The sequence below is a fragment of the Gallus gallus genome, chromosome 2, assembly GCF_016699485.2.
Source record: "Gallus gallus isolate bGalGal1 chromosome 2, bGalGal1.mat.broiler.GRCg7b, whole genome shotgun sequence".
Classification (NCBI taxonomy): Eukaryota; Metazoa; Chordata; class Aves; order Galliformes; family Phasianidae; genus Gallus; species Gallus gallus.
This window is the reverse complement of record NC_052533.1, coordinates 66,768,723-66,780,753: the sequence shown is the minus strand read 5'-3', so window position 1 is coordinate 66,780,753 and position 12,031 is coordinate 66,768,723. Positions and strand designations below refer to the sequence as shown.

The window sequence follows — 12,031 nt, the reverse complement described above, 5'->3', positions numbered from 1 at the left end:
GCTGCTGAAGTCCAATTTCATGTCGACTTGGACTCAAATTTACTAGTATATTCCCACCCGGGGACTATTTCCTCTCTGCAGAAGATTTCTTACATATCATATTTATAAAAGTGCGTAAACACAATACATGTATCAGTAGAGAGAGATAACTATAAATATATACATATGTGTGTGTGCCTATATATGTAAATATATGTATGTATAATACACACAAAACTTAAGTATACATTAACCAAGATAAGCTGTGTTTGCCAGTGCTTTAATCTCAGTGGGAGACTGTTATTGCTGGAGTCAGACTCTTGAGCACCAGCTGAGGATAGGAAACGAGATTCTGGCATGCAGGGTGTGGGAGGAATATCTCTTTGTCTACCCCTCTTATTTTGTTTCAGAGTACATACACAAATAACATGCACATGTGGCCACGAGTGATGTAATGCATGCATCTGACTCCAGGAGAAGCTTTCTTTGCGAGCACGCATCATTTTATATCACTAGTAAATAATACAGTGCCACTCCACAAGGTAATACGGACCATTTCAGAATGCAGAGTTGGAAATCTGTATTTGTCATCCATATTTGTTTACGTATAGGAGGAACATTGGTCTGGAGGCATACGTCTGTATATGTTATGTGTGTAGATATATGAGCATGTAGCAAGAGATGCATGAGACAAATTTCTTCTGGCTTGCCAGATCATTGTATTTGAATCTCTTTTCATTGTCTCTGCTTTTTAGTTAGAATACCAGGAGTCCTGTGGCACACAGGTGTGTGTGTAGCTTGATGATCGGGTCCTTTCTGTGATTTGCTGGACAAGGAGTCTGTGGCTGCAGGGCACCCGAAGCACTGTGAAGCCTATTTTCTTGTAAACAAGACTGTGCTCCAACACAACCCAAACAGCACAGACCCATTTCCGGTTGTTTAAATTAAATACCACAAAGGCAAATTTTGCCTCAATTGCCTATGTATTAGATGGGAGGTGGAATAGTAAAAGAATAAAAGACAAATCCCTTCTGGCCCCAAGTGAAATAAGGAGCTAGTGTTTGGAAAGTAATCTCAAAACTGTGATGCCTATTATTAAAATATATAAAAAGTAAAGTCATGCAAGGTTTGTATGCATTGGCTCAAGAAGCAGCAGTTCATATTTTCTCCTCTTCCTCATGGAGAGTCTCTTGGAGAAGGCCCTGTATGAAGTGCAACTGTACTGAAGACAACGGTTACATCAGTGTGGAAAGGGGTATGTGAAATCAGAGTCAGAGCCAGCATGAAAACCTTCTTAGCAAAGGCTGCTTTAACACACATGGAAGGTATTAGCACAGTCCCTCCCCAGATAGCACAGATAGTGTCAGAAAAAAACTGGCTTTCCTGGATCAAGTATAGATTGCCAGGGCTTAAATTGCATGATAATGAGCTTGTATTGCTGCTATTTATTTTAAGTACTGGCAATGTATTTGGCACCACATAAGGCAAAAGTAAAGAATGTCTTCATCCAGAGGAACTTCTGGTATGAAAGCACACAAAAGTAACATGTCACGTGAAGGGACATATAGGAAGTATTGCAGTCAAACATAAATTACGGTAAAATTACACTCTGTGTGAATAAATTCTCTATGGTCCTAGGTAGGTTTCAGCTCCCAATAATCTAATGCTGCAATACATTCTAGTTGGTTTCAAAATCCAAATGCAATATTTTATCATTAAAAAAAAAAAAAAGAACTTGAAAGGGCTGAATGTCAAAAGCAAACTTAAGACTGTGCCTTACATGGGCTCATCAACTTAAAGAGAAAAAAACACCCAATCCATTCTCTTAAATTCTTTTTTACTCTTTTTTTTTTTTTTTTCAGCAATTCAAATAACAGTTCTTCATTTCCTTTACTTTCCAATTAATTAAATCACTATAAAAAGTGCTGGAAACCATTAGACCCCCAAGGACCCTCATGACTTGTTTAGTTTGCTGCTGGAAAGCAGCTTGTGCTTGGATTTTGCTTCCCTTCCCTTGCAGCATGCCCTTTCTAATTGCTGCAAGTGGAGTTAGAGCTGGTCCTTAATACATTGCCAGCCGTACTCTCTCCATTTAGAATGAAATTTAAAAATCAAAGCTAACTTTACAAGGCCCTGCGAACTTCCCTCTCAGGTCAGTGGGAGCACTACCATTATATCCAACGAGCATGGGAAGAGATCTTAAACTCTAAGCGCGTTATTTTGGGGTTATTAGTCTACGTGCCTCAAATCCGCTCACTTTACTTGTTAGGAGATCAGACTAAGACAGTTATTTGAAAGAAAGTGATGGTGGCAAGGGAGGATCTGTGAAGCACTGCCTGTGTGTATGCTGTTCTGGAAGACAGGGTGCATGAGCACTGTTTGTACCTCCTTGGGCTCGGACAGGAGCCAAAACCACTGGGCTGTTCCTGAGAATCACACCCCGCTGTCAATTGTCTTTATTTAAAGGATAGTTGTGGGCAAGAGCTGGGCTTTTGTACTGTTCTGTTGACTTAGCTTTCTACCCTGCATAGGAATGTTCTCCATCCAGAAAAAATAAGTCCTTCTCTTTTTGCCAGAATCTGTTATTTGGTTGACTAACTGGCATCCTGACTCATCTGTGATTAGGTGAGGGTGTAGGTTTGTAGAGGATTTGCTGAAGAGGTTGTATTATCTTAAAGAAAATCTGTACAAATAAATATTTAAGCAATACTGTGCCTTTGTACAGAGTTTCAACCTAAGACAAGTTTCAGACAGGGTTTTACAGAAGCCTTGTCAGTATTTTAAGGGTGATAAAACAGGCAATATTTGTAGAATCTGAAGAGTGTTAGATAGGATTAGCTTAACACTCAAGACAAGAAAGCCAACTGATACTGAGTTGGGAGGAAGGTCTCAGAGTCCAAAGTGATCTTCACCAATGCACAAATGGTCTGACATGAATGAATAAGGTACGATCGAATGAGAACGCATGCAGAGTACTGTACTTTAGGAAGAGATACCTAATAGGTCAGAATAGTATTAACAACGAGCTAAAAAGACACTTTCCAGAAAAGAATTTAGGGACATCATACAGGATTGCCATCTAAAAACTTGCTAGCTTTGTTGCACTGTTTTGGAAAAACAGGCATCCTATGGATGTGATGAACGGGAGCGCTGTGTCTGAAACTTGTGAAGTGATCCTTCCACTCAGTGCTGGCAAGGCATCCAACAAGAAGATGGTGTCTTGTTTTGTGTACCACATTGCAAGAGGATGGGCACTGACTGAATCAGGGAAAATCAACAAAAATGGCTGGAAATTTAGAAACAAACTTTAAAAGAAAGATAGGGGTTACTAGTTTGCTTATTACAGAGAAAAGGCGTGATATAAGCCTTAGAATAGGAAGGATCCTATAGTGAGGAAGAGTGTAGGCTGTTCTCTGGATTGACATCCTGAATCACTCTTTGAGTTATTGTTGCCCACAATAAATAGCCTGAATCTTGTCTTCAGCGGATGCGGCAAGTTACCCAAACAGTGAGGTAATCATAAAACCATACTGCTACTTAATCAGTTACGCTTCTGAATTGCCAGGGAGAGATAATCAGAAACTGAGGTACCAATAATGCAGTGGTACTGCAAGGCAGAGTCATGAAGAATAATGTGTTTGTGTACAAGCTGTAATCTTTGTGCTTCTTTTCCTCTAGTAGGAAGAGTTGAATCAACAGCTCTTGTTTTCTGAAGTGTTTTGTGTTACTGTAGTCTGTTACTGTTCCTATAATATGAACCAGATGTATATAAAGTAAATTACTCAGATATCTCTGGAACTTTAGGGGAAATACATTTATAGCTATCATGAGAGCAAGTAATCTATTTTGGAAAACCAAAATCTATTCTCCGAACATGACAAACTGTAGGCCAGCTAAGGTGAACTATGTATTTCTACACATTCCTCCCCACCTTTTATTCTTTTTCCCGTTACCGTGATAGAATATGAATTAAGAAGCAGAGAGCTCTTAGGCACTTCAGATTAAAGCTAGAACATAGTAATGATAGCTTGATGATTGAATGACGTCTGCCAAACTTCCTCAGGGACTTCAATAATATGAGGGTAATAGATCATTAGAAGTGTTGAACACTGTGTCTGACATGCTTAAATTTATGTATCACGTTCCTCTAAAATAATAACTAGTAAAAGGTTAAAAGCTTTGGAGAGATATGGGATACGCATGCTAAACCACACAACTGCTGATAGTTTGAACTGGTGGTGCCAGTTAAGTAGTTCAAGATTACCCACTAGTATGCTTTAAACGTGTTGAGGTGGAACTTAGTTATAACAACTTTAACCAGGTTTTCTTTCATTTATTTATTTATTCATTAGAATGTGAAAGTGGTATATATGAAAGTATCTCAGCTAGGAACTGATGTTGGCTAGGATCATGAACAGAACTCAGAACCACTGCTCAGCTTAGTGGATGGTAATCCATGAACGATTGTAAATCTATCATTTTGGATCATGTCCTGATAGACTCATGCAGTAACTTGGTTAGTTTATGGCAGCTGAAAGATTATCAGAAGTCTTAGCATCGGATGCTAAGTTTCAGTCCAGCGGAAGATGAAGTTCTTAAGAGGAACAAGCAGTTCAAAGGGAAAGATGACTTTGTTTCTGATATGATGACCACTTTGCCTGTTGTTTTAGGTGCATCAGGTCTCTGCAGAAGCAGTGCCAATGGCTCTAGGTGAATCCTGAGTTAAATAGGAGCATCTCCCAAAGAAAACATGAAAGGGCAGTTCTTGCATTTTTCCCTCAGTTAACTGGGAAAGCCAGCAATGAAGCTATTGAGTGGATTGTAGAGCAAGGACTTAAAAAAGCCAAGAAACAGTGGTAAAATAACCCAGTTGACATCTAATGGAAATGTGCATAAAAGATGTTGGGCTGTCGTTATTTTTGGTGAACAACTATAAAGTTCAGTTCATGTCTGACACTGAGAGCAGCCTATGGACACATTACAAAGCCAGTCAGAAGCACTGTGTTGCCCATGCTCTTGCATTATGTACCAATAACACTGTTACAACTGACTGTGCCCATGTAGTATCATGCTATTGGTTGGAGGAGCTGGCTGTGTTTCTGATGGATTGATGATAGGTGGTCCATGATCTCTTTTGCCCTGAAGTATCATTTTCCTCTCCTCCCCAAACTTATCAAATCCCTTCTTTTCTTCTTGTGACAGGCCTGTCCCCTCTCCTCTCTGTGATACCCTCGTGGGCTAGCGTATGACATACTCAGCCACAGTCATGACAGTGCCATACATCTGAAACTGTGATGGAATGGCATCAGGCCAGGCTGCCTGGTCTTTGTTGTGGGTGCTTCCTGGGAATGTAATTTGCTTTGGACTTTGAGCTTGCAAGCAAAGCTCAAAAACCTCTGGGAATCCCAGAATTTCAATTCTTCACTGAGTGGAAAGGTGGATATTACCTAGACTTATGCTCATATTTCTTTTGAACTGTGTGGTATGAATCCTCCTCAAATTACTTTTTGGCTGTGGGACTACATAATAAAAATAAACGTATATGATGCCGCATATCGCTCTAGTAAATGTAGCAAAACTTTGAGTTTTGTTTCCGTGAGACTATCTTCATAGTTCGGTATCATGTATCTTCTCTTCATGTAACATCTAAGTACTATTAAGTATGTGTGGCTTAGCTTTCATATAAGTTTGATTGGTTATAGCACAACTACTATATTGGAAAATTATACTCACTTTCAGCAATGCTGCTGACACAGTTGCTGCTACTCTCAGCCGTTAGCTTTGGTGTGACCAGGACTGGGACCAGGTGACTAAACAGAACTGTTCTTATTTATGCAAATATCTGCTTGGTTACTCAGTGCTGATCTGAGTGGGATTTTTATCTAAAAGGGACTCTTAAGATGTGTCTGTTCATATTAAAGTCTCTTCTTTTTTTCCACTTCTTCTTTGTTTTTGTACGTATGAATTTATTGCAGAAACAAACGATGGCTGGTTTCTCCTTCCTTGTGCACACACTGATCCTTATGCTCTGGGAGGCATGCACAGCGCTGGCAGCAGCCAGCTATCCGCCCGTGTAACTGTGGCCCCAGAGCTGGGAGCGGCGGGCGCTGCATACCTCAGGGTAGCTTACTGGCAGGAGGCCTCCTGCTTTACTCAGACATGTCAGGGCAGCAACATGAGATGCTTTGTGAAAGCACAAAATGAAATGAAAAGCTGATCCCACTGCTTTTCAAACGCTGCAGTACGGATGTCTCCAAAAGGTGGTACCAAGAATTACCCCAGTGCGACTGATATTGCGTGGGTGTAGGCCTATTCCCTTGGCAGTTGCTTGAATATTCCAGTGCTTTACAACCTAAAAGGCAGAAAGATTAATATCTCAGTAGGTGTACTACCATAATGAAAGTCAGCAATGAAGTTAGAATGCCAAATAGAAGAAGGGAGAGGGATTTTCTTGTTCCTCAGTGTTTCATCAGAGATTCATTGGCACATGACAGTGGTAGATGGCTTACTATAATGTTAAAAGAAAGCCTTTGTGTACCTAATACAGTAGAACAACGAGTCTTGAGATAATATTGTTAACATAATCTCCATCGGAACAATGATTGTCTGAGTTATCCGTGGCATAAGTTGAACTTCTCCAGAGACATCCATGGGAATTGTTAAGTTCTTTACTTCCTTCACATAAGGAGGTCACCAAAGTCAACAGTACTTCATTGCACAAGCAAGGGAATTAAAACTTGGCCTTAGCTATGGAAACTCAAAACTGAAAATGGGTCCCATGTTCCTGAATAACAGGGAGTTTCTTGTTCAAGTGTGAAATTCTTGTTCTAATTCTTTTTTTTTTTTTTTAATCTAGTTTCTATCTAATAGATACTACCAATTAATTGTGGGTAGTCACATTCCTTTTTTCCTTCTTTTTTGTTTTTTGTTTTTTTAAGTGAACTTAAAGACACTTTTCTGTCATTTCCCCTTTCTGTCTTCTGAACTGAGAGACACAAAGTCATTCCAACTCTTGAGTTCAGAAAACAACATGAAGCATCATCTCTGAGTATGAAGTCACTGGGTAGAGGAGTGGATGTTTATGTTCTCAAACAAATGGGGACATTTTCAATAATATTTATCATGTTTAATGTTTATTAAATGAAAATGGAGTTATTTAAAATGTTTTTGGGTTATTTTTTTTCTTTTTTCTTTCAGCAAATCTATGTCTCAGAGTGTATCTGCTGACTTCAGGGTATCTTGATGAATATTTGTGTTTAGAAAGCCCATATGAATTTGAGACATGGCTAGTGAGATGTCATATCAATGAAATTTTTAGTTTGTGTTGTTGGCTGGCAAGAGGGAGAATTCTAGCTGCATATTTCATGACTAATGAGAAGTTATGTAGGCATTTCTTTCAGCCATCTCTCTGAGAAGTCAACAAATAGGAAAAGCTTCACAAGGCGTAAAAATAGTTAAGATAGAATTATGAATAGAACTAAGATAGTAGCCTATTTTTGAGTCAATACATGAGACAATAAATAAGATGGAAAGTAAATTCAAAATCTGGAAGCAGTTGCAGCAAATGTGAAGGAAAGCTATATAACAGTAGAAATGCTATGACACAGACCAGGTGCTTACTTCAGAACAGCAAGTGATGTGCTTTTTGCTACATGCATGTATTCTTTGTATGCCACAGAATGTCATAGCCATGCTTCCTTTCTTTTGAAGTTTTGAGGTATTGTCATGACAGCATTTAGGTATTGCTTGAAAATCTTGCTAAGACTCTATCTACTATGTTTTACCTCTGTCTAATTTATCCCAAGATAGTCCATTGGGTTTATGCTGGTGATGTTTTTTGCAGCTTCTCTTTTCAAGGAGACACTGCCATATTGCTATTTTGAGTGCTATTTTGAGTTTTAGAGATCTATTCAATGTCATAAAGCCTGAAAAAAGATGACGGAGGTATACACACCATATACACACCTAGCCTGAGGAAGGTAGTGACTGTAGGTCTTCTTTGCATAGACAAAGAGTTGTATGTTCTTCCATTCCAGTTAGGTCCCAGTGCTGAGAGATGCCATGAAAGTGCTTGTTTCTATCTATTGTGTAGCTTTGTGAGTGTCCTCTCACTTTCTGACTCCAAAGGGATGGTTTCAGGAGGTCAGATCCAGAGACATCTCTTTCTCTTGTTTCCTCTACTCTTACCTTCTTGTGTCAGAGAAAGATGCTGATAAATGCTGTGTGCACTTGAGTATGCGTGTGTGTAGAAAGAAGACGAACAAGTCCTTCTGACTACTTAAATGCCACTTATGCTTTTGAAATCAATAGGACTCAGAAGAGGTTTGGACAGGTTCCTTTCAAAGGGGTGAGTTTCATCTGCCGAGAATGTTTAGCAGTTCAGGGGTTAAATGCTCTGCTTTCCCAGAGAATAGAATTTCCTCCTCCTCCATGTCTAATTGAAGGGTACATATCTACAATCTATTCTGGACAGATTTTGCATTCGCTGCACCCAATGTAATATGTCAGATTAAAGAGTAATTGATATTAATTGTCAGTTTGACAGTTATTTACGTAATACACCTGTGATTTGTCCATGCTGCAACATCAAAGAACAATGTAGTCCATTGTCAGTCTTGTATTTCTTTTTTTTACTCTGGAAGACCAATTCATTGTTCAAGAGCAAATATGAAATATTTTTCAGCAAGTTTGCATTGGCATGTTTCCTGCCCAATTATGATCTGACTAACAATAGTACCTATGCTGATTTTGTAATGGCAATTCCAAAATGATCAAGAATGGCTTTGAAGCACATTTTTTTCTGATAAGCGAGTTCCAACCCTTCATCATCCTGCTATGAAACGGTCCTTTTACATTTTGTAGCATGTGGGAGCTGACTCACCTTTGCATTAAGCTCTTCAGTTTTTTCTTGACATTATCACCATTGACTTAATTATACTGACACAAGGATAGAATGGAGAAATGCTGAATCACACCCACTAACAAGTCCATTGAGAACATGCAGGAGTTGCCTCTTTGTCTTCAAGGAGGTTTCTTAGATGAAATACTCACCAGAATGGAGTGACCCTGCTAGGCAGTATCAGATATTCTTTGCTATTTTTAGCAATTTGAAAGAAAACTGAGATTTATTCACCCAACCATGTCTCACAGTGCAAAAAGAAGATATGCATCAGAAGTCTGTAACTAGAAATGGGAAATTACAAAGTAGAAATTTGATTTGGCTGATAAGGTAGAGCATGGTCCTGCAGTCGAAGGCAGTATTGAATATAATCCAGGCTTTATTTTGCTCAATGTGCTGCCTACAGAGCATGTAGAAGAGATGAGGCAGAAAGTAATTCTGAATAGTAACTTCAAGCCACACTAAAATACAATTGAGGGAATGTAAAAAATAAATGTATTTTAACCATCTCAGTGCTAAGATAAACTGCAAACTCTGTACTGCAGGAAACATGAGATTGTGGGGCTTCAGAAAGACATGAGATGGTGGCATTTTTGAAGCATGGGCTACAGCACGAATTCAGCAGAAGAGCACAGCAGTCTGAATTCACTAGCCATGGGATTTCCGAGGGGTGTTGGGAGGCCTGAGTTTCCTCTGAGATGTGTAACATGATGCTCCATACCCCAAGCTATGTCTAGCAGGCAGGATTTAACCTTTAACTGGCATGATTTCAGCTCTATCAACAAAAGATCTGCCACAAACAAACAACTCTAAATTATCTGGCCTGAATAATTGAACAGGGGTTTGTTTGTTTGTTTATTTCAATTACCGCTTGTGGTAGCAGTGGGTGTAAATGAAATGCTGCCATTGCTTTCTGCCTTCTCTCCAATTTGTAGCACTGTGCATCTCTGTGCCTTTGTACTACATGTCATTATTCATCACTTTTATCCATTACTACTTGAAGCTCCCTTTACTTTTCATTCCTTAAGATCTAATGTATCACTATCCAAAAAAAAAAACTACTGTCTTTTTCAAATCTCCTGCGAGAGCATTATTTTTCCTTGTAGTCCTTCCTTTATTAGTTAGTTCTTTTTCTTAGGTTTTTAAGTTCCGAAAAATACTTTTAGCAGGCAATGCCTTCTCCAGTGTCTGCCGTCATATTCCAGCATCCTGACCTCTGTAACACTACTGGCATGTCAGGTATGCCAGTTTTTGTTCTTCACAAGATGTCCTTCATTTAGATGTCCTCTGATTTTCTCAAAGTGCTACAGTTAAATGTACTGTTGTGATGACAGCTCTTTTATTTTAAATGTCATGATCATCGTAAGAAAATTATTGCATTATTTTGTCATATAAGCATAACTCTTCTTCAATCTAGCTTGACATGCAACTCTTCTGGAGGTTACTGTTAACTTCCATGGCATCAGTGTCAGATATTTGTTCTTTTGCTTTTCCCTCTCACTTTGCATAAACAAAGTACTGCTCTATGTTTTTAATGCCTGCATTATTTCTGGGAGCACTCACCTACTAGAATTCCCTCTGCTCAATGCTGCTGTGCATGTTTTACCCTGCAAGGTCAATTCACTGTACCCAGTTCTGCTTGTTGTTGCACTGATGCAGATGTAGTCCTTCCACCTCCTTCCTTGTTCCTAAATAATAAATGCAGCCCTCATTTACATTCGTAACAACCAAGCTTTGAGCTTCTGTTCCATTTTCCATCCTTAATTTGGTTTCTGTGACCTAGTATTTGTCCCAGGCTCAGTCTTCACCTCATGGCCCTGGAGCTGAGCAGCAGATCATGGTCCAGCTTGACTTACAGGCGTTTTCCTAGTGTTCAGTATTGTGCTGCAAAAGTTTTATTTGGGATATGTGTTCAGTGGTTCCCTGAAGGAGTGAAACAGCCTGTGAAGCACCTGCTGGGTTGATGCGTGTGATTCAGAAATGCTTCCTGACCCTACCTTGGCCAAGGCTGCGGCTGTGTATTTAACTACTGGGGCTGCATGTATGTGTGCGTCTACCTGAGAAAACAAAACCAGTCTGTTAAAGACCATTTCATCAGCTCTTGTTGGCTGAAAGTGCCAGTATGCCTTGTTTATGATAGGTTTCCAAGCTGTTTACTTTGGATTTTGAACTACAGACAGATTACACTTCAGAGGAGGTTGCTATTGCTTTTTAAAGATGTAACCCCTATCTTTGTTCATCAGCTTGGAGGTATTTACTAATCATTATCTGTGTTTGGCAAAAGAGCAGCAAGTAAAATAGGAGTTTTGTTTTTTGTATAGTCTTGGTAAACATGTATATTAAAATACAACATCCTTTTATTTGAACAATATTCATAAGAGAAAATATTAATTATTCTTAATGTCAGAATGTTATTATTTTGCTTTATGCCTTAGGAAATGGCAGTCTCTGCGGTAGCATTAATTAATATGTAGCTTGGGTGTGTAGGCAGAAAGCAAATCATCTCCTAGCAGATTATTCAACATTAGCGTATAGCCTTCCATCTCTTACTGTACTTTCTCATCTACTGTACTGCAAACTTGAACTAACATTATGTTAACAAATGTATAACTTGGAAATTATTCTGCTGACATCAGTGGTGTTACGCCATGCAAAACTTGTTTAAAATTAGATCCAGGTTATTTCATTTTTTTGAATTTTAAAATGTTGTCTTCTAAGTAGTATTTGAACACTTCTGTAATAGATGGTTTAGAACAACTTTTTGTGTTTTAAAATTAATGTTTCTAAAGCTTATTTGTCTGTTTTCCCTTTATTTTTCTCTTCCCCCTTTGGGCAAAATCACTGACTTCCTATCTTCCCTTTGCCATCCAGTTATACTGCAAGCCTACACACTGAACTGTCTGCAGGATCATTCTTGAATATGCTTATTTTCAATGTGTTCAGAGCATGCAGGAATCTCTCATTTGACAAAATGGAAACGAACTGCCTGACAATCTGTGTATGCACACAGTATTATGCACTAAGAACAGAAAAACAGAATAGAAACCACCCTCAAGTTAAAAGACCATTATTTATTTATAAGCTAGGCAATGCAGACATAGCAGCAAGTTAATTTGGCCTGGTTGATTGTCTAGCCAATACCCAGTGCCTATA

At 38.9% G+C, this 12,031-nt stretch overlaps 1 protein-coding gene across 4 annotated transcripts in view; it reads left to right on the top strand.

The window, feature by feature from the left end:
* Positions 1-12,031, top strand: part of GMDS (GDP-mannose 4,6-dehydratase) — a 393,387-nt gene that overhangs the window by 344,853 nt on the left and 36,503 nt on the right. The gene's annotated exons all lie outside the window — the stretch shown is intronic.